Source organism: Pseudonaja textilis, chromosome 4 (assembly GCF_049901715.1).
Source record: "Pseudonaja textilis isolate UNSWEBS1 chromosome 4, rPseTex1.2, whole genome shotgun sequence".
In the NCBI taxonomy this organism is placed as follows: Eukaryota; Metazoa; Chordata; class Lepidosauria; order Squamata; family Elapidae; genus Pseudonaja; species Pseudonaja textilis.
Genome location: NC_141993.1, coordinates 44,012,690 through 44,036,722, shown reverse-complemented (window position 1 = coordinate 44,036,722; position 24,033 = coordinate 44,012,690). Strand labels below are relative to the sequence as shown.

General features: G+C 38.0%; 1 protein-coding gene and 1 pseudogene across 7 annotated transcripts in view; both read left to right on the top strand.

Moving 5' to 3' along the window:
• ADD3 (adducin 3) overlaps positions 1 to 24,033 on the top strand; it is a 79,637-nt gene that overhangs the window by 12,644 nt on the left and 42,960 nt on the right. The window contains exon 2 of one of the 7 annotated variants that reach the window (XM_087932766.1): positions 5,030 to 5,120. The exons of 5 other annotated variants lie outside the window; for them this stretch is intronic. The gene's annotated coding sequence lies outside the window, so the exon portion shown is untranslated. Of the gene's footprint in view, positions 1 to 5,029; positions 5,121 to 5,658; positions 5,744 to 24,033 lie in introns of all 7 variants that reach the window. One more of the 7 variants, XM_087932762.1, reaches the window with a different exon arrangement.
• LOC148125809 (uncharacterized) overlaps positions 8,787 to 24,033 on the top strand; it is a 32,569-nt pseudogene continuing 17,322 nt past the window's right edge.

The following is a 24,033-nucleotide window of genomic DNA, read 5'->3' as shown; positions in this document are numbered from 1 at the left end:
CTGAATTACTTTGGGGGGGTCCATTGTCACGGTCCGTTGCCACAAAAAGTATTTAAAGGTGGCCAATGGTGAAGAAAAGATTGAGAACCACTGGCATAGTGGAAAAATGTTCCTTCCATTGAAATCTATAGGTTTTGTATGTTATTTTATGGTCATTGTATGAGTTGCTTTGTGCATGTATGGATTATACTGCTGCAACTCCTTCTAAATGTTTAGAATTTGATGTAATTTAAATTTTATATTAATATACACAGTACCTTAGGTATGCTTTCATATTCAATCTGGCAAAATGTGAAATGCATAAATGAAAACGTGGACAATTGTATAGCAATTCTAGGAAAAATAGGGTGAAATGATAAATAGAAAACTGGTATTACTTTATGATTTCAATGTTGCTTAAAATTTAGCATCTGAATTTGTCTAATGCAAAAGAGTTGAAAGGACTTCCTCTTGTAAAGCTTCATCAACACACAATAAGTGAAAGTTAAAAAAATTAGAGGGAGAGACAAAGAGAGCAAAATCATGGCATTGATTACAGTGTTGCTTGACTTTGGTTATTTTGGTCCATGTAATTTCTATCCATCCATCCCCACTCCTTTCTCAAGACTAAATAACAAACTTTTTAAAAACTTACATATATAAAAAAGGAAAAAGAGCAAGAAGATATAAGAGCAACTTCATTTCAGTTCCTAAGAGACTTTTTACCTTTTCAAGGACAATTTGAAGTGGAGCTATTGTTCTATAATATCTGATCTTGTACATCAGTAGTTTGTGACCCAGAGGTTGAAGGACTTTCCATTAAAGACTTGTTTATTGAGATATCTTGTAGTATTTGAATTCTGGATAAATTTCCTCCTATCTAAGAGAAAAACCTATAGAAAAATCTGTGGTCATCACTATCTGTCTTATATATAAATTCAAACACAGATAGTCTTCGACTTACAACAGACTTACAATTTGTTTATAACTATTTGAAGTTGTCACAGCACTGAAAAAGGGACTTATGACCATTTTTCACACCACCATTGCAGCATCCTGATGAACAGTTGCAGTGTTCCAGGTTCACATGATCACCTTTGACAAGCAAAGTCAATGGGGAAGCTAAATTCACTTAAAGATTGTACTACTAACTTAACAACTGTAGTAATTCACTTTGCAACTGTGGCATGAAAGGTTGTAAAATGGGAAAACTCACTTAACTGTGTTGCTTAATAATAGACTACCTGTACTAAAAGACTCTTCCATCAATAGTTCCTCATCAAACTGAAATGAGTAAAGCAAGGCTTTCTAACAATTAAATCAATTTAAGAGTGAAACCCAAAGGTGCTTTTTCAAGAGGCAACTGGACTTTTTGGTTTTTTTGAAGACATTTCACTTCTCATCCAAGAAGCTTCTTCAGCTTTGGCTGGATGGTGAGGATTGGAAGGGATTTATACTCCTTGCAGGCAGCTGGTTATTTGCATTCTTTTAGTGAGTCGTTAAGGCCACCTGGAGATTTCTTTGTGTTGTCAGAGTCACCTGAGTAGTGCAGTTGGGTGTGGAGTCTTCTTGGAACTGTTGAAATGCCTGTGTTGTAAACTGGAGATAGGTAATGTCTATCTCTCTGTTCAAAATGTGGACTTTGTTGTCTTCAAAAGAGTGGCCTTTGTCTTTTAAATGCAGATGGACTACTGAATGTTGTCCTGAGGGGTGCATTCTCCTATTTTGTGCCATGCATTTATGAAGTGGTTGTTTTGTTTCCCCAATGTACAAATGTGCACATGGCTCACTGCATTATACTGCATATATTAGGGTTCTTCAACCTTTCTGTTGGTGATGTGGGGGGAGGGGCAAGCACCTTTACATGTGCATGCATAAACGAGGCAGCGAGCCATGAGTTGAATGTGCACTCACAATAATACTAGCCGCCAAGCAACACTCACAGCAATGGTAGTGCCTGAGCAATGCTAGTTTAAGTGGGGGAGTGTGTGTTCATAGCGACGCTAATGCCTACATGATGTTTGCAGCTTTGCTAGTGCCAGTGTGACACTGCAATGATAGTGCAAGTGGGAGGCCACGGCCCAGGCACATACCATGCTGCTCAATTTGTCTAGGTATTTTCTTCTTGGGGTGGAACTTGTGTAGTGATATATAATTAAATGAAAATAATGATGAAACAGCAATTGATCAAAATTGCTGTAGCAAAATTTTACAAACTGATTATATCAATATCATAACTGAGTTGCCAAAATCAATTATTGGAAACTTTGCCAGAGGTTTAGTTCCAAACAGATAGCCTCCTTGTTCATAGCATGTCCGATATAACAATTATTGAAAAGAAGTGTTGCTGTTCTGGGTGATGCTGGGATTGAAGAAAAAAAGCTGGAAAAAAATGATGAAATATCAAGACTTGCAGATCAAAGTTGAAAACTTATGGAAAAAGAAATCTGTTACTACACTAATCATGATTGGAGCCCTTGTAGCAATAACCAAAGTATCAAAAGTTAATCTGAAATATTAATACGCATGCACACGCACATACATACATCGAGAGAGAGAAAAAGAGACAGACCTATTTTGTATTGTTAATAAAATGCTTGGTTTGAAATAATAGTTATCTCCTATGATACTTTATTGATTTTTATGAAGGAGGTGCTTCTAAAAGTTATTGCTAATGGGCTTGAAATGTAGATTAAACGAGTGTCTGTCAATTGAGGATCTAATGCTGGCTTCCTAAGCCAGTGCCCTAGAAATATGTGCAAATCTATACAGCTGTAGCAAACCATTTGTTTCTAACCTGATACTGATGGGAATTATAATCACGACTAGGGAATCTGGAAGTTGAGAAATATGATACACTACTTCCTTCTAACAATTAAAGAAGTTGAGTAAACAGATATTCTGTATATATTTTCTCCTCCATTGCAAATTTTGCAAAGCTTCCTTGAATTATATGCAATTGCAAAATAGGGTGGTTTTTCTAGTGTTTTAAAAAGAACTTTAGCTCCCATTGTGTTTTTACTTAAAACTGGAGATTTTTTTGAAGTCTGGATACTTTACTAAGATATCAAGCCTTTGCTATGGTTACTCGATTGAAACCAGTCAAGGGGATGTTGAGTAAGCCAAGTTCTAGGGCGGATGTTGTATTTGCTCTGAAAAATATTTTTTTTTTAAAAAACCCTTTATTGATATAATACTAAACCCTTTATTTATATAATACTAAACTGTCTTGACAGAATTTTTATGAGCAGTCAAGGAATAAATGAAAATTGTAATAAAGTGTTTTAGGTTAGAAGGTGTTAAAATTGGCAGTTGATAAGATCAAGCAAAATAATGGACGTTTATTCATATTTCTTCTTCCTTATCCATACAAAATGATGGCAAAATTATAGGCATTTTAGCTGAAAAATTGTAAAAGTCTGTACTTAAAATCTTAGGTATGAAGTTTTCTTATAAATTATTTGTAACTGGGATATTATCTGTGCTAATATACAATTTAATATTGTTTATTTAGTTTTTCATTCTCAAGAATTAGTAATCTTGAAATTCTGAATGCAATTAAAATGGCTTCAGAAATTAGCAAAAGCATTTTTAATTTTATTTTTTAAACATTTGCTTTAATTTATTTTCCAGCTGAAGACTGAGTCCTTGTTTATACACAATTTTCTCATCTCTCAGACTTTATTAGACTGCGAATAGAGAGAAGAACAAAGAATGATCCTTGTAGTTGTTTTGCACTTATGTCTTCAGTTAATGACATAATTACATTTTTGCTTATACCACGCTTAGGTGAAGGACTAAGATTTTCTGTGTCATAGTGTGATTCATAGAATTTCAGAAGTGTAACATTATGTGGACTTAGGAACTTTTTTTTTCTCAGTGTGGCAAAAGAAAATATTCTAGGCCCAGTGTTATATCACTGAAGCCCGGTTCCTTGTTGTATATGTATGTGTTTCCACTCCATATTTTTCTTGTTTGTAGATTAAGAGTTTGTAAACTTTCCTTTATTACCATTCCTCTATTACCTTTCATTTATTACCTTTTTTATCTTTTTTCATTTCCTTTCTTAACTTCCTTTCTTACCTTTCTTTACAGATTGAATGTTTACTAACTTTCGCTCAGCTGAAATTTCCTTCCTAGGCTCACAAAATCATTGTAACTATTTAAGGGGCTTGTCTTGAATGTTTGGGGTTTTTGGAAACAGTGACAAAATTTAAGAGGCATTTACTAACTGGATTATGCATAACTGAAGTAAACAGTGAACATTTGGCAATATAGGATTGTTTCAACAATTTATTTGAATGGGCCTTGTGATGAAATGTCATTTTAAATGTGAGTCCCATAGTCAAGGGCTAAAGGAGCTTTTGCATTTTCTTCCAGCTTTGCCTTGAAGTGTTGATAAGTGGGTCTAGGATGTTGTGGGGGAAGAGCGTGGTGGCAAGTAGGAGCTGCACTTGACAGTTAACTGACAGTTGGGCAGGGTGTCTGGCTGGAAACAGTCATACAAAGAAGCTTTGTATATAACCCACGATAATTTAAAAAAAGAAGACTGGTGTTTAGGAGATAGAAGGAAGATACCTATTTGAGTTTTTCTAAGTAGATACAGACATTGGGACTTAAGGTGAAGTCAAGCATTTAACGTCCATTTTTAAAAACTTATATATAAAATTATTAAAACAATTGTATATTATATAGTACTATTACATAAGACATATTATGATCTTTACAGCTAGGTAAGCCTGGGGTGCATGAATAATCCAATTCCTTGCAAATATTTTATTTGTTAAGTATTTTGCCAAAATGATTGCAATCAAAATCAGCTGAAACTTAGTGTAACTATGCTAACCAATGAGAAGTGATTACAGTATCTCTATTACCTGCACTAATTATGGTGGTAATTATATGAATTCTGACATTTTTGCCATATACCGAAAAAAACTATCCATGTTTGTTTATTTTTATTTTCATCCCTGTTTTATTATTTTTATAAATAACTCAAGGTGGCAAATATACGTAATACTTCTTCCTTTTCCTTATTTCCGCACAACAGTCCTGGGAAGTGGACTTGGCTGAGAGAGAGTGACTGGCCCACAGTCACCCAACTTTTATGCCTAAAATGGGACTAGAACTCCAGGCTCCAGGTTTCTAGACAACACCTTAACCACTAGACCAATTTTTTTCTAGTTTAAGTTTAAAAAAATTTCCAATTTCTGAATTTTGAAAAAATGCAAAACTGGTTGTGTTTTTTGTTGGGCTTTTCTGCTTATGCTTACCTAGTGTCCTTAGGTTTGTTTTTCTTTTCTTCGCTATTGTGGTTTAATTTCTTTCTTCCTGCATGTCCTGTTTCTTCATCTATCTTTTTTATTGTGTTCTGGTAAATGTCTTTTCTATTGTGTCTAGAGTTTTAATTACTTTGGTTTCTTTTCTTTTGGATGTTTGCTTTGTAGCCTTTTTCATTCCAATGTGCTTGGTGTTTTGATTTTTTTTACCTTGGGTGTTTGAAAGAAAAAAATTTATTTGGTTGCAGTCTTATCTTTTTGGTTTCTGATCTGGTTTTTCTAAGGTAACACTCTCAGAATAGTTCCCTTCCTACATAACAATGATATTATTGTCTCTTCTAGACATGTATAAGCAGGTTTTTTTTAATTTTGCCAATTATAAAAAGTGTTTTTCTTACAGTGATGTATACAATATCTCTGGCTTATGTTGATTCCGCTCTTCTGGAGGATTCGTGAAGCAGAGCTCACAACTCTGATGCAGCAATGTGAATTGAGGGGTCCCTGCTTTTTGAAATTGGTTGTTTTCTTACAGATATTGCATTACCAAAATAGGCAACAAAATGCAAAAAATTTGTACTTCTGATATTTTTGTCATTGGATCATGTTAGTTATTAATATTTTATTTGTAAATATAGAAGCATAAAAGAAATAGTTTATCTGGGTATGGTTGTTATAGGAATGCCTTATATAGTTGAGCTATCAATTATATCAGAGAACATTTTAGATAACCACTGAAATAACAGCACTTACTACTGAAAACATGTTTTGACTTCCTGGTCAAAATTTCAGGGTGATTTTGAGAAATGAAATAAAACAAAATAAGATATTACTAGAGGAATTAGCAAACACTATCAAGGAAACTTGTGAGGGCTGTGTGGAAGGAAGGGTCCATGTAATACAAGTTTCCACAAACTTTTGTAGGTTGTTATAACTGAATGTATTAAACTAATAGAAACCAATGTACATAGGCAGTATTGCCCTGATTAGGTTTGAGCATTTGCACATTCTTTTTAAGCAGTCTAAAACTGGATTAGAGACTCTTTTGCCTTGCCTTGAATTGAGGAAGAGAATCAACTTTATCTTGACCATTATCAGTTGAGCCTTTCTTATCCTGAAACAAACACTCCTACTTATCAGAGAAAGCAGATGAAACATGGCATAGCAACATTGAAAGCAACAGTTACTGCTCTGTCATTTAGCAGATTGGTTTATGTGCATGGTGAAGGTGGCAGCTGCTTTTCCTTTCCATTGGGAAGGGGGTGAAGTCCCCTCCACTGTTTTAGAAAATAAATGTAAATAACTTCAACTGTCATAGATGAGAGGAAATAAATTTAAGTATATCTTTTTCTTGATTACAATACTGTTTTAGTTATATATGTTACATACTTATAAGATCCTTAAACTTTGAGATTGCTCAAAACTATTGCCACTTGAAGAAATGAAGGGTATTCACGAATGGCTATTAAGCCGTTCCTTAAAAGAAACTAAATGTACATAGTGCTTACATGAGTTAATCTGAGTTAGATAGATCAGATTCAAGTTCATTCTTGGTACAAAAGCTCATTCAGTGATGATAGGATAATCAATTTTAGTTCAACTGATTTCAGAATTCCGTATTTCAAAATTTGGGCATGCTGGGATTTGGGGCATGTTTGGTCTTAGTGCATGCTGGAGTTTGGGCATAGTTTTGCTTGGCATCCCAGTCCAGAGGAGCCAGCACAGCAAAGTCTTAATAATAAAAGGAATTAAAATTACATAGAAATAATATTGCACAGAAGTCTGAACCTTGTTTTTGTTCGATCCATTTATTAGAAAGTTACAGTGTTTTCATTTGTTATGTTAAAGGGAGTTATTTCCATGCAATAATAAATAATGTGTAAAATCTGCTGGCAGTTATTTGAACAGCAAATTTAAGAGGACAAGGTTAAAAACCAGTTGTACACTAAAATTTCATGTTTTCAGGATGGATTAAATGAGTAGTACACTATCAGTTGTTAGTTTTATGTCAATCAAAAATGTAGAAACTAGCTTTTATGTTAATACTTTTTTGTGATACTCTATTCTGAGCAATGTCTTAGTATTGAAAATAATCCTGTATTCTTGGGCTTCTTTTTTTTTTAATCTCTTGGAGCCTTGCATGGTCATATTTCATTTCTCAACTCTAAAATTGGCCAATTTTTAAAGCTTTGAAGATACTGTTTTTTGGCCTTTTTTTCTTGTTATCCAATTCACATTTCTAAGGCCAGAATGTGCTGGTTTTGTTGCTTTATTTATACAAAGTGACACATTCTCCGTCATGCTGCTTGAGAGTCCAGCTTTGAGTATAACTCCACCCTCTTATGATGTTGAGCTGAATCTGCTATTATAAAAAGGCCAGCCTGTGCTGAGAGCCCCAGCTTTTCAACTCCGCTCTTGGACATAAGAGCTATTGTCTCTGGACTTGAGTTGTTAGCATTCCTCACATCAGAAAAGCAAGGCAGGAATCGAGAAACTCAACACCATCGAGCAGCTCCTGGGGGTCCGGTAGAGCTTCGCTCATGAAGAGAGCGGGGACCCGCTCTCCTCCGCCTGTCAGCTGCCTCAGCTTGGTACTGACACACCAACAGTAAGTGCGCTTGTTTCAAAACGCCATGAAACCACTCTCGCACTTATTGGGGCTAATTAACATCATGCAGCCTTCTAGCAGCTCCTCGCGGTGCACGGCTCATAAAGAGCAGATCGGACCGGCCCAACCTCTCAAGCTCGTTTTCGACGACACGAGTCTCCCCAGGGCTTATTAAGCCCCAAACCACAGGTATCACAGACAGCCATTCACATGGTCCCTCAGACCAAATCAGGCTGATCCCGAGCCAAACCACCAAGACTGCTAGATAGACAGAAGCACCAATCTCCCCACTGCAAAAGCAATAATCCTCTAATTGCTTTACTAAGGCTCCAGTGCAAGGCCCCAGGAGATTTATATCTCCAAGGCCTCTTAAGGCCCTGTGCCTCATGGGCAGTGGCCATTTTGAGATCGAGATCCTTCGGGTGCCATTTTTTAATGGACCCCAAGGCAGTGATCCCCTGGCCATTCAGCTCGGAAGACACCTTCAAGGAGGAGCTGACAGCACCTCCAGTGTTCTTCTTTGAGCAATGAAAACCAATTGGGCCCAGCCAGGACCATCAGACATGCAGAACATTAAGGCTTCTGAGGCTCCCAAACAGACTCTGAAGAGGAAAAGACCATGAATCCGCTCAGTCTACAGGGAGGCCGCAGCAAAGATTAGGGCTAAGGTCCTTGCCCCAAAAGGCCTCCAAGTCTGAAATTAGGGCAGAAAAAGACATGCGGCCTGAGAGAAACAGTTTGCAAAAAATATTCAGCACTTACAAGGACAACCAATGGCTTACACTGACCAATCGTTAGGAACGAGAAGGTCAGATTGGAGCCCTGATAGCCATCTACAGGCCTGATCATCCGAAAGGTAGGATGAGACCCTCCCCCAGGACCTGAGTTCATCAGGCCCCTCTTACAGACCACCTACTTGGAACATGACTAAACCTAATCCTCAGCAGGCTTTGCCCCTAGGAGTTTACAGGCATAGGGAGGAAGCAAACCTTATCCCTTGTGGAATTGGGCCACAGATTATAGGCCCATCCCTAGAGAACAGGCCACTGGACATCCAGGCTGTAGTCGCTGTAGTAGTCAGGGTATTGCTGAGGGTCTCCAGCACCTTCTCCACCCCCCAGGTGGTGGTCCAGGTATCCTTTCTTCTTTCTGTCAGGGTAACCCTCCTCTACAGAGGGAGGTTCCCATTTCGGAACCCGTTTATGTCCCACATCATTCGAATTGGGAGGGACAGGACGATAGGGGATCCTCTTACCATTCTGAGCAGGTTAGCTCCTCAGAGGATAAACAGGGAATTTAAGGATCCCTTCCTCTGATGAAGAGAAGACTAAACCAGAGCAGCCATCCACAACGGCTGTCTTTAGACTCTCCTTGTTTCGGCCATTGCTACACAAGGCTCTAGCTACAGCCCAGTTAAGCCCGGAAGAGGTGGCTCCAGAACCACAGGCTGGCCCTTCGGGCCAAAGAGACACATTATTCTCCAAACCTGTGTTCCGAAATAAGGTTCTCCCATCCCCATTGTTGTTCTTGGATTTAGTTAAGGAACAATTGTGACAGCCCCCTGTCAGGGCCTCGCCCTTCATCCCAGGACAAGAGGTTTTTTTAATGTGGGTTTCTCCCTGGCCGACACATTAGCTCTCCCAGCTGTAGATCCCCCAGTGGTAGCCACTTACGCTTCCTCAAGCACTCCTATGGAACCGGAGGATGTCTTACAACCGGAGGACAAAAAATCGGAAAAAACTCTGAAGCGCTTACACTAGGCCGCAGCTTGGGCTGTGAAAGCTTCCACTGCAGCCTTGTTTTTTACCAGGTCTGCCATTCACTGGTTGCGTCAGCTTCAGGACAGGGTTCCCAGTGCCAACGTCAAGTCCCACCAGGACCTCAACAAAACAATAGCTGCAGCCGAATTCACCACCAACACCACTTTAAGCTCCGCCAAATTCGCTTCGAAGGCAATGGCTTTTTCAGTATCTACCAGGTACCTTCTCTGGATGTGCAACTGGCAAACTGACTCTAAACGTAAGTGGAAGTTGGCAGTGGCCCTTGCTCCGGAGAAAACCTCTTTGGAGCAGCCTTACAACCATACGTGGTGGAAACCCAAGACAAAGGTGCTGTCAACTTCCTCCAAGGGGTCAGAATATTGACGCACCACATACTCCAGGCCTCAAACCTTCTGGCCAGACAACATCCCTCATTTCAATCAGAGAACATATCCTCCTCAGCAGGAACAACAGCAGGACTGCCAATCCAAAAAACAGCAGTTCTTGGGTAAGCCCTTTCGAGGGGGGAGGAGGTTGTTCATTTGGGCACTCTAAGTAACTGCATTCACTTCTCTCTCATTGGAGGTCGTCTGACCTTTTTAAAAACCAGATGGGAGGAATCAACTACGGACGTCTGGGCCATCAGAACAATATTATCGGGCCTTATCGGGCCACCTCGAGTTTCTATCCCCCCTCCAAATTTCTTTGTCAGCTGTCCAACATCTCAAGACACAGCTAAACAGGCCCTGATGGACTCAGCTATCCATCACCTGATGGACATCTGAACCATAGAGAGGGTTCCATTGGATCAGCGGAAGTCGAGCTTCTACTCCCGCCTCTTGGAGAGCAATCCTTGATTTCAAGCTCCTGAACAAATTCATCCCATACAGGCATTTTAAAATGAAAACACTACATTCTATTCTTCAGAGCATCCAGGAGGGCGATCTCCTCTCTTCCATAAACCTCATGGATGCTTACCTCCATATCCCAATTTGCCCCCCCATCACCAGTTCCTACACTTTTCTTATTGCGGTGAACACTACCAATACCAGGCCCTACCATTTGGCCTTTCATTGGCATCATGGGTTTTTACTAAAGTCTTGGCAGCATTGGCAGCTCTCCGAACCGTACCTGTGAGGGTCCAATGCTATCTTGATGACATTCTGATTCAATCTACCTACGTCCAGGCGGCCAAACAGGATCTTCGAATCACAATGTAGGTTTTGCAGGAACATGGTTTCTCCATCAATCTGGTCAAGAGCCATCTTTCTCCAACGACCCAACTGTTGCACCTTGGGGTCATCATCGACACAGTCAGCTGCAAAGTGTTCCTCTCCCAGGACCAACAGCATAGCATCAACAAGTTGATCAACAGAATTCGACTGTCACTCCGTTCCACTCTCCCTCCTGTCCCAGTTGCTTGGGAAGATGATCTCATGCATCAAAGTTGTGCCATGAGCATGCCTACATGCACGCACCCTGCAATGGTTCCTCCTCCCCTTCCAAAGAGAGGGAATCAGCCATTCTGCCCGCATTATCCAAGCTGCATTTGTATTTTATGGCATTTATTACAGAATAATAGAATGATAGTGTTGAACGGGACCACAAGGATCTTCTAATCCAACCCTCTGTAGGATGCAGGAAACCATTTAACCATCTATGAGAGGTGGCTATCCAGAAATTTCCAGAGGTAAAGAACCCACAAACATCATAGGTAGACTGTTATAGTACTGTACAGCTTATAACTATTCTTTCTGATCCTAGTTTCTGGAGCCACAAAAACTAGTTCATGATCATCTTCCTGTACCTTCCCTTATGTATTTGAACATGGTTATAGAGCAGGGGTGGGCAAACTACGGCCCGGGGGCCACATCCGGCCCGTTGGTCTTTTTAATCCGGCCCGCCGAAGATTGGTACAGAATTAAGGTTTGATGTGAATGATTGAATGATTGCATTCATTTGATTTTGACTTGTAATGACAGGCATTTCGACACCAGGTGGTGGCCCGTCTGTCAAATTTTAAAAGTCAATGAGGCCCCCGAGCCAAAAAGTTTGCCCACCCCTGTTATAGAGTGTCCGATAAGTCATCTTCAGGGTGAACATACTAAGGTTTCGGCTATCTGTCCTCAAATTCTTGTATTCTCCGGATGAGCTGTTTTGTGTACTTTTCATGAGAACAGGGCGGTCTTAATGTTTAGATCCTACCTTTGTCCTGAAAATCAATACCGGGCTCAAGACATTGTGTTGCCAGATTTCTGTCCTAAGCCAAGCCACAAATTGGAGCACAAGTGGCATATGTTAGATGCAAGGAGGGCTCTTAGTATCTATATCAAACGTGCAGCTGTTTTTCAGAAGACTGAGACTTTGTTTGTTTCTTTTTCTCCAAACTCCTTGGGGTGCAAGGCTTATTCTTTTCTCAGAGCAGATGGATCAGGACATGTATTTCCAATGCCTACCGGACTTTGTCCCTTCTGGTGCCCAGGAACCTAACTAACTATGCATTCCACCAGAAGTGCGGTAACATCAGCCGCTTGGTCCACTCAGGCATCTCTCAAAGAGATCTGTAAGGCGGCTACCTGGGCATCTCTGTCACCCTTCATACAGCACTATTGTATAGATTCATTTGCTTTGGCAGAGGCAGCATTTGGCAGAAGGGTGCTTCAGAGGGTTGTTCCACTAGCGGAGTAAGCAAACCAGACGAGGGCCCTCCTGTGGACATGGATATGCAGGCTTTAGTACGTCCCATCCTGGACTCTCAACACAGTGTGGATAGAATGGGTGTTGGTATAATTACCTGAGAATGTCCTTTCTATCTATGCTGAAAGAGACTCCAGCCCCACCGTTGGTGCATCCAGTTCTTGCGGGGGGCGTGTTGTTTCTAATTGTTTGGGGTTTTTTTTCGCTTCCATAGACACCCTATGTCAAGTATTTCACCTAAAGCTGGGAAGCCAGGCAGGGGCTGGCTTTTTATACTGGCAGACTCAGCTCTATGATGTCACAGGGAAGAGTCTAACCTATCCTGGGCACTCTTGCAGCATAAATAGAAAGGGGGTTCTCAGGTAATTATACCAACACCCATTTTCTCCAATGCTTCAAAGCCTATTTTGTATGTGTGCCCTGTATTTTTTATCCCTAAATGTAATACCACCTCAAATCTGAGGGATTCCCTGTCCTTTTAGTCTTCTGGAGTCCTAGCTCTTCCCCCAGACACTGGGCTAGAATGAGGATTGAGCTGCAAGTATAATTGCTCTACTAGTCTTATTTTTGAGGGGGAGGTTTATTAATTATTGTGTGCTGCCAAGAGTCATATGAGATAGGCAGTGATAGAAGTCCTGTAAATAAACAAAAAAAAATTGTTTACTTTTTGTGTCACCTGCAATTTTGAAAATTAGATCATTAATTCACCAGCTAGCTTATTAAAATAGTTTAAAATAGTGAGCTCAAGACGGATCCATGCACATCACAGCTAATTGTTCTCTGACTTTATTACTTCTGATCCTCAAGTATGGTTAGGCAATTGTAATCCACCTTACTCTAGTGCTAGCCAAACCAAACTTTAATAGCTTGTTAATGAGAATGTCATGTGAAACTTTATGAAAATTTTTGCTGAAATCAAATTATGTTATTTGTACAGAATACACTTGTATTAAAAACTAAAATATGGATTCAGCCAGATGTATTATTTTGTGAGTAGAATGTCTCCAGGGAAGTATTGTTTTCCAGTGAGGAGGGGGGGAGTGGGGGCTGGGAAGGATTTTTATTGATTCCTCTGGGCTGTCAAAAACACTCCAGAGAGTTGAAGACAAAGTATCTATAATTCTGAGTGTAATTATTACTGGATTCAATCCAATATGTGCTGTAGATAATTATTTTCTATTTTTTTCATTTTGTACAGATAATCCTTGACTTATGGCCACAATTGACCCAAAATTTCTATTGCTAAGTGAGACAGTCAAGTGAGTTTTGCCTTATTTTATGACCTTTCTTGACACATTTGCTAAGAGAATCATTGCAGTTGTTAAGTTAGTAAATGGTTGTTAAGTGAATCTGGCTTCCCTGTTGACTTTGTTTGTCAGAAGTCACCAAAGGGCCCCCAAGACATGACCAGACACTGCAACCGTCTGATGCCAAGCATCATACTTTTTTAATCATGTGACCATGGGAATCCTGTAACAATGGTAAATATGAAAAATGGTCATAAATCACTTTTTTCAATGCCATTGCAACTTCGAACTGTCATTAATGAGCTGTTGTAAGTCAAGGACTACCTGTATTGTGCTTTGACTCAGATCTTTTTAGTCCTTTTAGTTCTACATGTGCTTGTAGATCTGTATACGTTCAAGTTTATCTGAATACATTCAAGTTTATCAATACATATGCAACAATAGAATTCCTAATGAATCTTAAAAGATCTTGTACTTTACTTAACTTATAAATATATGTTCTCTTTCTCAGAAGACTACAAAAACTATGAACATCAATCCTTCAGGTTAAGAGTAAACATGCCTAAATAAAGATGCTTAGGCCTTACCTTTTACTTACTTATTTTAATGTTCTTGCTCTCTATCCCTAGAGAGACTAATCTATAAAATAAAGATTTTTTTTTTATGTTTTAAGAGAGTTTTTAGTCTCCCACTTAACATCAAAGGGTCTAACTTGTAAGAGGTTGTCTATTATTAGCAATAACATATGAAAAGAGAAAGTGTAATCCAGAAAATAAGATGTGAGTTGTAATGAATCAATCGTAACTTTAATAGTGATCTGTCCTTTAATTAGATAGTTAATGAATACATTCAATTTATGTTTTTGTGCATTTCTAAAGAAAGTTTTTAAAAGTTTTATTTCTGTGAAAATGCTACTGAGGCAGCTTGTAACAGTAATACATAGACACAAAGTAGGGAATTTGGAATTCCATATCGTCCCATTGAAATGTAACATTCAGATAACAAGATCTTCCTTTTTCTATTTTTTATCTTTTTAAGCTTCCAAAATATAAGATGGTATAAAAGAAATAGGGTATAGACTGCATATATTAATAGTATATTAAATGTTATTTCAAACTCACCCTTTATGAATTGTGCCAAGCTCTGCCAGTCTCTGGAATGATACAGGGGGCATTGAGAACATGTTTTCAATTTTCTTTCAGATATTTTAAATAGAGTGGAAAGATTAGTGTATGTTCATATTCACAATGCCAAAAGTCCATATTCCTAGATCATAATCAGATCTGTATAGCTATTTTTATTGACTTAGCTGCTTCACTGTAAAATTATGGAGTAAAGGCAGAATTTAACAAAATGGGTATATTACTAAGAAATTAAAACAAGGTTGAACTGTGAACTGAGAACATCCCAGTTTAAAAGCTTTATCATAAATCCACTAAATGCCCTTCAATAAGCCCATTTTCTCCGCTCCAATTTTTACTTAATTTTATTATTGTATTGTAGAATTGTTACGCTTACTAGTTTTGCTGTAAGAATTACTATAAATATTCATGAACCTACTTCCAAAGTGAAGCAGTACTAGTTTGTAGATATTAAAACCTATGAAGCTAAACTATTAGTCTGGAATGTGACATAAATATCTCTTGAACTCCATGAACGTCTGAAAATAATAATAAAAGCTTGGATATGACAATGGTTACAAGTATGTAATAATTAATTGTTTGCTGTCAATCAATCTTTTGACTCGGTCTTTGCTCAGAACAGACATGTAGAAGAGTGCTCTTAGAACAGGACAGTTATTCCTTGAATTCTGCAAAAATTACAGTATGGTCCCAGCTCCACGTAAGACTTCGCAAGACTGAATGGATAGGCTGGCTCCCCAGTCTGTCTGGCATAGCTGCCTCATTCCATCTGATCGGCTGTCTCCTCCAGTCTGTCCGGCATAGCCGCCTTTCTGGCTGCCTGACTAAGCCGCCTCAGCCCTATCATTGGCTTTCTGGTCCATCCAGCAAAACCACCTTCACCCCGGCTGGCTCCCTGGTCTGTCCAACATGTCCGCCTTTGTTCTGGGTCAAGGAGAGTCTGGTCCTTAACCAAGCCCCGCAGACAATGGAGTGGGAGGAGTTGCTGCCCATACTCCGAAGCGGCTAAGAAAAGCTACGGCATACTCCGAAGCGGCTAAGAAAAGCTACGGCAGCAAAGTTTCGCTTAGGAACAAGCCTGCCTTGTCCAGAAGGGCAGAAAAAAATGGTGGATCCTAGGGACACAGGAATAATAGGGGTGAGTGGGGAGGACCTGGGGTTGCCAGTCCAGACTAAAGTAATCCCAAAAGCTCTGCAAGTCCAAAGCTGACCACTAAAGGAACAGTAGTTAGATTAAAGACAAAAGCCTTTTCCTCCCAAAGAGCTTCAAAAGCTGAGGAGAAGAACATCTGGAGGCCATTGACAAAAGAATTGCCAAGGCTAAGAGGGAAGCAGAGCAAAGGAGGGGGGAAAGTCCCCCTAGAAAAGAAAGGGTTGAAATTTCCGTGTTTTACCAGTTCAGCAGTTAAGCTGTCCAATCAATGTAAAATAACAGATTCCACTGTGTTCTCAGGTTGGGTCACCAGATGGTGCCAGAGAGCAATCCTCTCAGCCATCATTTTCATCAGAAGACAATGAGGTTTTTATTGATCCACATTCCAATCTGTAGCCACTGCCAAAGTGGATAAAGGCAGCACCGGTGGCCACCTTTACACCCACGGCGTCAGGACTTTGCCCAAGGGGCCTGAAAATTCTGACCAGATGAAAATTCTGATATCAGAGGCCATAACACAGGGCATCGCTGCAGGCCTACAACAGGGGCATGAGGCTACTCCTGTGGCACATAGAACTCCCCTACCAATACAGGACATCCCAGCATCAAAAAGATTTGGCAACTTTCCAAGGGTCTTACCCACTTCCTCCATGCAGAGCAGGACATCGCTCTCAGGAGATGAAGACCAAAAAGAGATAGAACTTTCTGAAGATGAGGGGATGGCTCCAGATCACCCAGCCTTTGCAGGGTTCTTTTGCCCAGCCCTTTTAAAGTTTTTATTGTTTAAGGCCAAAGCCACAGCGCACTTGGGAGCAGACCCAGCTACAACGGAATCAGCATGGGGGCCTGGTGGACCCAACGAGTTGCTCTTTTCAGAGCCAACCGCGGAGAGTGAGGAAATCCCTTCACCTAAATTATTCCAGGACATGATCCAAAGACAATTGGCCCAACCAGGGATGCACCCTCCCCCAAGTGGGAATGACAAAAGATTTTACAATGTGGCCCCGGAGACTTAAGCAGAATGGGCCCTAATTTTAGGCAGACAGTCTGGTCATCAGAAGCACCCAATGCTTATGGGAATCCGTCCAAAGGCAGGCAAGGGGCGGAAGCCACTTTTACACCAATAGCTGCTGGCCTACTCCCTGTGGAATTTACTGTAACTAGCAGGCCTGAAGATATTAAAGAGGTGGTATCAGTGGCCATTAGACGGGATTGTGGAAGGATTTCTGCAATTTCTGCGCCCTACTGGGTTAGCCTCTGGTTTTTACCATCCTTTCCCTCAGCAAGTAGTCCCATCTGAGAGACCTGTGTATAATAGACCACCTGAGCAAGGGTTACACGTTCCTCTTGTACGAATGGATGAATTATGAGGAAGGGTGTTTCATGGACCCATCTAACCAGAGCCACTCCTCTATATCTGAGGAGGAGGAAGGGGAGGTTAGAGACTCCAATTTTTCAGAGGATGAGAATTTAAAGCCTGAGCAACCAACCTTTACGGGTCTCTTCCAACCCTCCTTTTTCAAGTCTCTTTTGTACAAGGCCCAAAATATTGCTCAGCTGGGTCCGGATGAAATTACAGCAGAACCTTCTCGGGAGCCTAAGCCCCAGGGCAATTCCTTGATTTATTTGTTTGTTTATATGTATGTTTGTGTATGTGTGTATATATGTATATGTATATATGTAAAGGTATGCATGCATACATAAATACATACATACATATATGGTGCTTTTTTCACCTTTACATATCTCAATCACATTTTAACAGTACTGTGACATCATTGTTACAAATAAGGATTTCTATTCATTTCTATTCATTTATATGCATTTCTATACATTTTTCTTAACTCTACTACTATTATTCCTATTATTTACCCATTCATACCATTTATTCCACACTGAACGGTACTCTGACTCTTCTTTGCCTTTTAATTCTAGAGTAAGTTTGTCCATTTCAGCACATTCTAATGTTTTTTGGATTACTGATCTTTCTGGCGGTATACTGTCTCTCTTCAAACTTTGTGCACATGTAATCCTCGCCACTCTTACATGTAAAATCATATCTCCTTAGTGTATTTCCCCTTAATTATTCCTAAAAGGAACAGTTCCGATTTAAACTCTGTTTGACAGTTCATTATTTCTTGTAACCAGTTCCAAATTTTAGTCCAATATTTTTTAGCTTCAAGGCAAAGCTACCACATATGGAAGAAGGTACCGTGCCTCTGTCTACATTTCCAACAATTTGGTTTCAAATTAGGGTATATTTTTGCCAATCTCATTGCAGCCAAATGCCAACGATAAAACATCTTATATTGATTCTCCTTATATGCCGCAGATCTTGTTATTTTGTAATTTCTGCTCCAAATTCTTTCCCAATCTTTTAATTCTATATTGTGCCCAAAATTTTTGGCCCATGCTGTCATAGCTCCTTTTAGTACTTCCTCTTCCAATTCAAATCTTAGCAAGTAGTTATATATTCTTATTATTACTTTCTCCTCCAGGCCTACCAAAATTTTATCTAATTGTTGTGGCTCATCAAATCCACATTCTTCTGCATCCTTTTTAAATCTCACTTGCAGCTGTAGGTATGGCCACCAATCTATAAATATTCTTTGATCTTTCAGCTCCTGATTAGTTTTTAATTTCCCTTGGTTATCTAGTATTTCATTATAACTAACCATTTTACCTACTTCTAATGTATTTGGGTGGATCATTGCCTCCATGTTGGATAGCCAGCCGGGTATTTTCATATATTTTTTCCTTATTTTTTCCCAAATTTGTATCAATGAATCCCTCATTTTGTGTCTATAAAAATATGAATGTTTTTTGTTTTTTCTATTCTACAAGAAGACATGCTACCTCATCTGCAGGTCATGTCCTTCCAAGGTTAAAATTATTTTATTATTTAAATTCACTGACTCCCTAATCCATACTAATGTGGCTGTCTAATAATAAAGTTCCCAATTTGGAAGCCTGAAGCCACCTCTACTTGTACTATCCTGTAACGCTATTAGCTTTATTCATGCTTTTTTGCCTGCCCATACAAATTTTGTGTTTATTCTATTTAATTCTATAAAAAATTGTCTAATTTTATGAGGATTGTTTGAAATAAAGTGATATTGGTGATGTTGCAGCGGTGCGTGGAAAAGAGAACTGACTCCGTTCCTTAGACCCAATTTCTGATGTCTGGAGGCCCTTCTGAGTGGCCGCAGGTCTTGAAGAGACAGATGGAGGAAGGGGGAAGCTCGGGACCACATGGTGGAAGGCACCCACCTGTTGCAGTGGAGAGAAACCCCCTAAACTGAGCACGAAAGTGTCCTGTCATTTGACAGGGCAGACCAGAGGCTGTGACATCCGAGCGACAGTAAGGAAAAGGAGATATGTGGACTGTGGCATTTAGCACAGAAAAGAAAACACAGCACCGCAAAACAAACTGATTGTGCTAAAAGAGACAGTAAGTCCTGAGAAGATCTGGTGGGCTAGAGAGACTCACGGAGGGGGAGGAAAACACCCTAGAGCAACGGCGACGTGGAGGTACGAACAGTGACTTTGCAAAAATAAAAAGTTTAACCAGAGGAGATCAGGAAAGAAGATAGGATGCGGAGACTGATAGTGAGGAAAGAACAAGATCGGCTGTAGAAAGAGATGGTAGAAGCGGAAATATAGAGGTGGAGGAAAGACCCTATTTGATACTTGGAGAGGAAGAAGGCAGATGATTAAGCATCAGGGCAGGAGAGACTAAGAGAAATCAGGAGGAATTGAATGAGAGTGAAACTGAATGAGAAAGTGAGCTATAAGAGCGGAGCAGATCTAAGCGGGTGGAAAGCACTGTTGTGTATTGGAAAGGAAAAGAAAGAGTCTGCGATAGTGAAACTGAAGGGAGATCTGTAATACCTCATAAGTTCTAACGATTCTTGTACTAGATGGGGCACAGTATACAGAAGAGACAAAAATACTGAAAGACTTGGACTAAGTGGTATTGAATTGAAAATTTGAAAGTATTACAGTTAACTACAACCTACTCTGAATAAAACAATTATTTATATTAGATGGAATGATCCAAGAGCTGTAAAGTTGATAATATATTAAATACAGATAACTTATAGCATCATTATATAAAGTTTACATACTGTATATTAATATCAGTTCATAATAAACAAATATTAGTATAATTTATAATTGCATATAAATATCTAATTGATTAGTACATTAAGGCATTAAGGCATTAATAGAGTTAATTAACTGATTTATTGTATTATATGGTATTCATGAACTTGGGAGTTTGAATTGGCTTTTGAAGGTTGATTAAGAGGTGATTCCTATACCAAAGAAAATTAGAAAGTAGAGGAGACAGAAAATTTAAAGTATCAAAGCAAGCACAGAAAAATCTGGGGAAATTTAAGTACAGATTAATATAACAAAGAATACTAAAATATACTTACTGGATGGTAATTTGGGAATATATATATAAAATCTTAAGAGAACAGAATAGAATCTTAAAAGAAAGCTTTAGTGGCTTTAGCTACATTAAAAGTTTATTTCAATGGAAGAAGTAATGGAACTGTCATATAAAGTCCTAAACAGATAACTTATAGCATCATTGGGACTTTATATGGCATTTCCATTACTTCTTCCATTGAAATAAACTTTTAATGTAGCTAAAGCCACTAAAGCTTCAGTATGCAGACTATGTTCCCTGGAATCTCAGGTTTCTAGGAGACTCATCCAGGGGGTAAACATGACACTTTATATTGTATGAAATGTTTATTGCAATAGTAATTGTAACTCTTTCTCTAAAGCTAAAATCTTAAATAGGATGAGAAGTCTTTTGCTTGCATGGAAACTAGGAGTAGTACCAGCAGGGATAGAAAATAATATGAATTATAAAAATATAATTTGGGGAAGGAGAGTTTTTAAAAACGACTTTTAATTGCTATATTTGTCAAGCCCGAAATTGTCACAAATGTAGCCATTTTAGTTTGTCTTAGTATATATTTCTCTTATTTTCTCTGTGGTAGTCATGGGGGAAGGGTTGCAGGCTTGACACATTTCTAAGAGGGGAGGAGTGGAGATAAGAGTGTTATGATTAGGTGATTTTCTTTCCCATGGAAAATGAGCTGTACAGACTTGGGCCCCTGGAGGTGGAGATTTATGACATCAAGCAACGTTGTATTACTTCTATTGGAGAATGTGACTTTTGTGGGTTGTTTCTTACTTCTAATATTGTGGGGTAATTCCGGGTTGTGTCAGATCTGGAATTACCATGGACTTTGCCAATTTGATGCTTTCCTAAATAAAAGAAATCTTTTGGAAGATGGACTTTGTAATTTTTCTTTTAACATGGATTTCATGTTAAAACCTGACAGTATTATTTACAAAAATATGCATTAGCACTGCTGTTATCTTTTGCTATGCTATTATTTCTGCTTGCTTGATGTTTCATTTTAACCCTTGGATGTAAAACATGGAACAAAGGAAAGGTTTGGTGAACTGAATATCAACTAATGTCATTTTGGTCTCTAATCTAAAGGCATTTGTGTTATCTAACAGAATTGTATAATAACTTTTGTGGCCAAGAGTATAGCTAGTTGGTTCTTAAAACACAAATACTCGGTATCATGAGAAATCTTTTTTTCTAAAGAATCTTTGAGACCTACATATTAGGATGAACTTCATCCAGTCTTAGCTGTAGCTAAGCTGTGAATTGGGCCTTTTGTTCAGCTACACTTTTTTGCTATAGCATATACTGAATTACTGTGTATGGGGTCTTCAATTGCACAAGATTTCCTTGTTTGATTGCAGATGCCTTCTCATTCATATGTATTTTGAAAATAGTTTTCTTAATAAAATGTTTCCTTAAGAAGCATATTAGAATAATAATGTTCACTGTGGGGACACCTATTAAATAAGTTTTCTTTATTACTTATTTTAATGCAATTGTATGCATTAATTTTTAATATATCTGAATAGAGAGCATTTTCAATATGTGTTTTATAAGATAATCTTTTGAAGATAAATCATAAAACATTTAAAATCTGTCAAAATAGCTGTTATTTTTACAATCATTTGTTTGTATAGTATAATAATTCACTTATGTTACAAACTGTCTTCTTCCTCCCAGTACTTGCATGCAGGCAATTTTCTGACAAATTTTCATATCACTTTTTGTCAGATTCCTGGGCCATGAGCTAAAGCAATTTAATACAGTACAAAAAGGAGATGGATAAGGTTAATGTAAACTTTCAGATTATACTCTTGGGTAAGAAAAACATAGTTATTTAAAAAAATGTAGAAATGAGTACTGGTGTAATTTAAATGTAGAAGGGGGTGAGAAGGTTATTAGATCTTGAAACAGGTTTTAAGTTGAATTCTTTTTCATTTTTTTTCAAGGTAACAAACTCACATTGTGTTTTTGCTTTGCTTATTTATTTGCAGAAATGCTTTGTTTTAAAGAAATATTAAAAGTAATTCCCTATAACTACAATTGAGGTTTTGAGATGTAGGTTTTCTAAACCTCTTCAGAAGAGTGATATTTGCAATGTAAAAGCTGGCTTGGGGAAAATAAATTACTTGTTCTCTGCTAATATTCATACTGTTCAAAATTTGAAGGGGGAAAAACATGAGATATATTATGTTTTATTTGTTAACAATATTTCTTTTTGAATTTAAAATAGTCAACATAATTTTTTAAAAATATATTTTGGCCTATGCTCAATGAATATGTAATTACAGGTAGCCTTTGACTTACAACAGTCCGTTTAAAGGCTGTTTGAAGTTACAACAGCAATGAAAAAAGTGACTTAAGACCATTTTTCATACAAGACAATTTAAGCATCCCCATGGTCATGTGATTTACATTCGCATGCTTAACAACTGGTTTATATTTATGATGGTTTCAGTGTCTCAGGTTAATATGATCCCCTTTTGCAATCTTCTTTCAAGCCAAGTCAATATGGAAGCCAGATTCACAACAACTATGTTTCTAATTTAATAACTGCAGTGATTCACTTAATAAATATGAGAAGAAAAGTCATAAAATGGAGCAAAACTCATTGAACAAATTTCTCATTTAGCAACATAGATTTTGGGCTCAATTGTGGTCGTACAGGTAGTCGTCTTTTTATCTGCCTTTAAAAAGAACATAGTGTTCGTTAGGGAAGAATTTCATAAAAACTTGATGAATTATTACAGAAGTAGATAACTGTGGCAAACAAGTAATAAACAGACAAATATAATTTCTTATTCTTTACACAATTAAATTGTGTAAGCTTCGGTCAACATCTGTCATTAATTTAGCAATCTCATTACTCTTTTTGATAACATTAAGATGTTTTAGGTTAGTGCAAAAACATTTTAAAAACAAAAGTAAAATAAATTACTAACACATTTCTTAGCATTAATTTGTATTATTCACAATATCATGTCAGCAGAAACTCTTGTAATTTTTGTAATTATTGTTTAATAGATCAACTTACTTCTGGGTGGCTGTCATAGTTCTTAAGTCCCCTTCCCCCAGAAATTACCATTCCTGTATACCTGTTAGCTTTTTATTATAATACGCTTTCTACATTCTTTATCTGCTAAAATTTATAGCATATTTCATGGTCAAAAGTCTGGGTGACTTGCATAAAGAAAAAGTCAGAAAATGACATAAATCCTAAAAACAACATGAAAAACAGACACAGAATACTATTAAACATTAAACCATTAGGGAAAAACATGGTGAAATGATAAAGGTATGTCATTAATTTAACTTAAAAATAAAAATTTATGGAAATCAGATCACTCACATATGGGAAAAATCAGTTAATTTGCCTTACAGTTACAGGTAAGTATGATTCATTGAGCAGAAACCCTTTGCTGATTAGTATTTTAGGATTTATTTGTACTAAGAGAATAAAAAGTCCTCTTATGTTTATGGTAGACTTATAGGCAACCTGATATTTTCACTGGTTGAAGAGAAAATGTTACCTGCAGTAGAAGAGTACGGTTGTATTTTGGAAATTGCAGGCCACACTTTAATTTTTTTAATACTTTTTTTAATTTGGCCACTAGGAGCTGTGGCAAATTTATTTAAATGTTTATTATTATTTTTTAATAAAGTTTTATTGAGTTTTAACAAAACAAATAAAACATCTTATTTGAATACAGCATGGTTCTGGGTTATCACATTT